This window comes from Lineus longissimus, chromosome 18, assembly GCF_910592395.1.
Source record: "Lineus longissimus chromosome 18, tnLinLong1.2, whole genome shotgun sequence".
In the NCBI taxonomy this organism is placed as follows: Eukaryota; Metazoa; Nemertea; class Pilidiophora; order Heteronemertea; family Lineidae; genus Lineus; species Lineus longissimus.
Window position 1 is genome coordinate 4,265,596 of NC_088325.1, and position 6,426 is coordinate 4,272,021.

Sequence of the window (6,426 nt, forward strand, 5' to 3'; positions counted from 1 at the left end):
TGCATAAGGACAACCACTTCATGTTGTATCTCACTGGAAACACCTGATTCCGCCCTTTTTGCAGAATGGTGTTTTATTTCTTTGAATAGTTAATAAGTGTCGCATTGGCTCCTTTCTCTGTTCACCACCCCATGTGGATTTATTGTCAATTTAACCAGATAATCAGGGAAAAATTCTACATTTCTGGATATTCAACTCGCACAGTGACCAATCCCGTGAAAGAACACCAAAAAAAGGGGGGGGGGGGGAGGGTCAATCATTGAGCTTTTGAAATATATCGAATTATATTGAAGCATGCCCAAATGAGCGAAAAACGCATCGAATAACACTGGACGGCATTACAACACACGGCTGACGCACATCCCAAGTTAAGTTTACACATACGTCTATGGCAAGCCGTTCGTCCAATAATTAAGAAAACCTAGTTTTATTGAAGAAAACCTGGTTTTCTTCTTAAAAAACATAGTTTTCTTCAAGAAAACCATGTTTTCTTCCATGAAACTAGGTTTTCTTCGAAGAAGCATAGGTTGATTTAAAAAACCAAGTTATCTTGTTAAAAAAACAGTTTTTTTAAAAGAAAACTAGGTTTTTTAAAATCAACCTATGATTCTTCGAAGAAAACCTAGTTTCGTGAAAGAAAACATGGTTTTCTTGAAGAAAACTATGTTTTTTAAGAAGAAAACCAGGTTTTCTTCAATAAAACTAGGTTTTCTTAATTATTGGACGAACGGCTTGCCATAGGAACCTTCACTTTATGCAAAAAGAATAAGTTATTTTTTAAAAAACCTAGTTTCATGGAAGAAAACCTGGTTTTCTTCAATAAAACATAGTTTTCTTCAAGAAAACCATGTTTTCTTGTTAGAAAACTTAGTTTCATTGAAAAAAACTAGGTTTTCTTGAAGAAAACTATGTTTTTTAAGAAGAAAACCATGTTTTTTTCAAAAAAACTAGGTTTTCTTAATTATTGGACGAACGGCTTGCCATATACGTCGGCATCAGCAGTAAAATGTGTGTTTTCCTGTCATCAACCAATTGAGCAGCGCCCCAGCTTTCAGAAAATCCCAACAACATGTCTCTACCAAAACAATTGCTACATCAATACTGGCATACACTGCATGATTAGCATGAAATCATGGTCATGAACTCAAACGTTAGAATCCGGGAGCTTAGCGAATTTTATTTTACATACGGGCTACAAATGATTCGAATATGTTGTGGGATAAAGTACGCCTACCTGACCAGAGAAACCCAATTCTTAAGTTTTTCCAGTGGTGAGTGTAGGAGATAGAGGGGTTAGCATTTTTGTTAAAGTCTTCATCATTGGAACACGAATGGGAGCTCTGTACAGGAGCAGAAGCATCGATGTACACGTAAATCTTGAACGGTTGGTTTAGACCATATAAAGATAGAAACATGGTGCCTCGAGATGAGATCAGCAGGTTTTCAAAAGCCCCCTTGATATGTTATAGGAAATCACACATTAAATTGGTTTCTAAGGAAGTCAAGGCAAAATACATAAAAAAAGTCATTTCCAACCACACTGCCACTTAAAAACAAGTAAAACGTGCTTATCTAATGTTTCTATCTGTTGGTAATACATTTATAGGGTCTAAATCCAACCGTTCAATATTTGCGTATACATTGGTGCTTGGGCTCCTGTGCTAGCTGTGTTCGTCAGCGATTAAGTAATTGAGCGTTTGTCATGTTATGGTCAGTCATTGTTATGGTCAGTCTTGCCTTCGATCTTCACCGATTCTCGTTGTTTTAAACCTGAAGACAGGCTGCTCGGTAACTTTGGAGGCCGGCCTTTAGGGCTTCCCAACATCAAGATAAGATCATCAGGTATCTTGAAAACGTATTTTCCAGGGTAATAACAATAGATGCATTTTGAGAGAATTTGGGAAAATCCCAGTTGGAAATGAAAATAGAAGAATAAATACGTGGAATGTTACTGGCTACCAGTTAACATGGTTGGTTCCAAATAGACATTCAGTAACTCTGTTGTGACCTATGCAATTCGTGGGTACCCCAAAAGCACAAAGTTGGTCACCTTTAAAAGTATATTCAGTTCACCACACAATCTATCACAGCCCATCGGGGACATAGTTAGTTAAATCTTCTCATCTATGTTCTCATTGACCTCTCTTGTTCCTTCCAGCATCCGTCGTCTGATGAGACGTCATCAGAAGAACAGTCCTCTATGAAACATTCCGCTTTGTCCAGGATGTAGGCACCCTGTCGAAACCGCACCGCAAGAATAAAGAAGATGCAATTTACCATTTTCAATATTTACAAGCGTAAAGAATGTATGTTCCGATCACTCTCGGCCTTCAGGTACCTACACTCCATGATCAACCATATTGGCAGTGTACACCATATCACCAATCTTGAATCTTTTCAGCTTCTGTATTACTCTTGATATCACGATAATCTTTCATCTTCTCCGTGATACATATCATAGCAGTCTTTCTGCACTTCGTGATTTCTAACTTCACTCTCTTCGAGGATGGTAGGCAACTTGTCTGTAAATCTACGCCATCAATATCTTTGGCAGCAATCGTTGCCATGTTCTACCGGTTGCAAGAGATGTCATAAACGCTTTTTTAGATGACTATAAAAACGCTCCATCTTACATTTTTTCTGATGTCTCTTGGTCATGAAGCGTATATCTTCTTTTTCTTCTGAAAACTGGAGCGCTTTTGATCAATGTAGTGTGGTGTATTCATGTTATCAAATGGGAGTTATGGTGACTTTCCAGTGTGTCATGTATATATTGTATTAATACACGTATGTGTGTTTGGGTGTATTTGGATTCAGCATATTTCCCGTTGTAATAGATTGTATGTTCAGTTGTCAGATTGTGATTAAGATAATGTTAATTTATACAGTCATGTAGACATGGAAGTAGTGCGCTGAAGATAGATGGGGGTCAGATGGGGTTTTATTTTTTGGAAATAACAAATAAGGGTGTGTGTCGATCAGCCGCAGAGTTTTAGGCAGATATGACATCTAGGCCCTGTTTGGCCTTATACACATGGCCAAGTAGTTGGGCATGAGTGGGTGTTTTTGATTAGGACCTCCCGAGTATTGGTAAGTTTTGGAACTAGTATTATGTCAGGGTATGTTGCTTTTCGGATAAATATAAAGTTTCTTTTGACCACTCCGTAGAATATCATAATATAACCATGTTTGATCAACCTCGTTGAAAGGTTATTGGTACATATCTATTTCTTTGTTTATTGTTAATTGTATTATACATTGGAATTTAAAGGCACAGACGGCTTCAAACAATTATTTCTGTTTTAATTTTGGTAAACTTGATATGTATCTAGACATTCCATTATTCAGGAACCTGCCAATGGACCGATGTAACTCTGACAAATGTAATGAAAATAATAATATTTTTAGTGCCACTATCAAAAAGTGACCAATAACATAATACAAAACTCTTTTGGTATACTATAGTCCACTACATGTAGCAACCAAAGAGGAAATCTTTCATCTTTCTCCTGTGATACATATCATGGTTTCTTCTGTGATAAATATCATGGTTTCTTCTGTGATACATATCATGGTTTCCTCTGTGATAAATATCATGGCTTCTTCTGTGATACATATCATGGTTTCTTCTGTGATAAATATCATGGTTTCTTCTGTGATACATATCATAGCGTTTATTTTCTGCACTCAGTGATTTCTAACTTCACTCTCATCGGGTATGGTAGTCAACTTGTTTGAAAGAGAAACAAGACCCCGTTTGATCAATGAAGTTGGTGTAGTTATTTTGATAAATGGAAGCAGAGTCTTTCAAAAGACTCTGGTGGGGGTTATCACTGTGATTTGCATCTTTTCTCCATATATTGTATTCATACACGTACTATGTACATGTATACATGTATGTAAAATATATAATTTTGTATTATTCATTTTGTATATTTCCCATTGTAATATGCCAGTAGCTGAATTATAGGAAGGTGTTCTAGGCCTTATATGGACCTATTTTCATAAACGAAGGTCGTTTGGGAGGAGTTTGTGTTTTTGAATTGACCCCCCCCCCCCGGGAGTTTGGTGAGTTTTGGACATATTAGTACCATATGACAAGTTAATACGTCGCTTTTCAGGGAAATATAAAGTCAACCCTTGACAACTATGTAGTAATGTATTACCCAGAACTTGATGATGCATGTACTTCCCCATTATAGTTTCATTATAGTTTCATATTGTTTCAACAAATATGTTAAAACAAATGTTGCGTGAAACGACATTTTGGTTGGCTGACCAGATATTTCTGTACGTTTCTGAACTGATGTCATCTGTCATAATAATCTAATTTGTGTAAATATGCAATCCATTTTGCTCCTGTCATGTCTACTCCTTCCATCATAAGATAGCGTGAATTTTGATGCATTTTCAATTGAACTTGTATTTATATTGTGAGAATGTTTATTGTCGAGACCAGTACAGTTCTGCAATTGATTGATTAAAATCTCTGAAAAATTATACTCATTTGCCAATAAAAACCTATCAGGTGGAAATGCGAGAGAACAAACGCCTTTGCTGGTCTTGAGTTTGTAATTAGGCAAGCTACACTTGCTGTTGAAATTCCACTCACTTCGTAACCAGCATTCAAAAAAGGCTCTGTTTTCGCTCTTTTCGACATAGTCGTACATGTCTAATCAGTGCCCTTAAATAAAGTAAACTGTAATGTTGTGACCTTAAGTGTTGAAGTGGAAATGCACAGAGGGGGTTAGATTTTGCGGGCAAATGTAATACTAAAAACTCGTATCAACCGAGGAGTGATTCAACTCAAAATTTTGCTAACACGTCCTATATCGACCAACTCATTTGTGATATTATGTGTCATGCTGTAATAATATTTCTTAGCCAGTTCTATGCATTTTAATATTTGTAAATTATACCCTAAAAGTGCCTGATCTCAAGATGAACGCTTTAAAACGAAATCACCAATTCTTCGCCACAGGTGCAAGGTTATCAGATTGTAAGATAACGAAGTTAATTATTAAAGCGAGCGAAAGTTTGATGGGAGTCATGGATAGGGTGGATCTATCTTGGAGATAAAAGTTGTATAGTTGAATTTTCGGGAGATTATTTAGGTCCTTTTCGTGCTTATGATTAGATATTTTGGCATGACATGGTTTTTAGTACCTATGTAGTTGCATGACATTTGAAAAATATATCAGTGTCATTTATGATTTACATAAACTCTACCGCTAGCCCCTTTGTTGTAATGCGGCGATGGCATCATCTCATACTTGACCAACCTTATTACCAGGATATTTATATTGGAATAAATTAGTCTGTGGAATGGGCTGGAGCAATGAGGATGCCAAGTCGTGCTAGCATGACATGCCATGGGAGGTAGCCCGATCCTCAAATAAAGTCACCTAGAGACTAAGCATGAGATGTATCTTATTCCTCCTCTTGAAAATCCCTCTGTTTTACCTGTAGCCTTTTTACGCTTTGTTCGCGAGTGCGCTTAGCGAAATGTTGTTTATGCAGTAATTATGAAAGGGTCAACTGAACAACATTGTCTGGTGTTTTGGGCGGAGTTATGATGCTGTAAGAATATATGTATTGTGGTGGTAGGAATCTAGGTAATTCTAAGCTATTTTAACAAAAGCCCTTACAGGCCTTTTTGTCTCAAATTAGCTTAGAAACCCCTAAGAACCAGACACCACAATACATATATTCTATCATTCATGAAATGGTCAGTGAAGCGTTGCAGTGAAATGGTAAGGGAATACTAGAGTTCAATGGGTTAATGTAATCATGACTTACTGTATTCCAACAGAAAGTACACGTCAATAGCTTTTTTCCGTGCATTTTACCTGATATATGATGTTGGCACTGTTCACTGCATGTACATAATTTTACTAGTAAATAAATAGAAAATGGCAACAGGATATTTATTAAATACCGAAAGGGCACATAAGATTCCACTTGGTTTGAAAGCTGAGAGGCAGCATCATATCATTACTCATAACCCATCATCTGCTAACCCCAAAGAAACACTGTATGTTAGAATACCGGCATTGCGAGAGAATACATTCTTTGTACCTAAATCTCTTTATCTGTCTGCTGATGTAACCATTTCTGGTGATTCTAAAAATAGTGTTGTAAATAATCTTGGTAGAAACCTGATTTCAAAGATGGTGGTTAAGTGGGGAACAGAGCAGATATTTGACCTTGACGAATACAGTCATTATTCTACATTTAAAGATCTGTGGTTTACAGAAGAAGAAAGAAATGATAGAGTTTTTCAGGGTATTCAGTCAAAAAATCTTAGAGAATTAAGATCAGGAGTCGCTGAAGCTGATGTCACTGGAGAAACAGCTAATGAAAAGACTTTAAAGAAAGTGTTTGACAAGAAGTACAAAATACCATTAGATTTTGAACTATTCCATC

The 6,426-nt window shown here is 36.6% G+C and overlaps 1 protein-coding gene across 2 annotated transcripts in view; it reads left to right on the forward strand.

Annotated features, from left to right (window-relative positions):
- Positions 1 to 6,132, forward strand: part of LOC135502519 (neural cell adhesion molecule 1-A-like) — a 111,690-nt gene extending 105,558 nt beyond the window's left edge. For both annotated transcript variants that reach the window (XM_064795435.1, XM_064795436.1), the window contains one exon: positions 2,159 to 6,132. The gene's annotated coding sequence lies outside the window, so the exon portion shown is untranslated. The remainder of the gene's footprint in view (positions 1 to 2,158) is intronic.
- Positions 6,133 to 6,426: the final 294 nt, after the last annotated feature.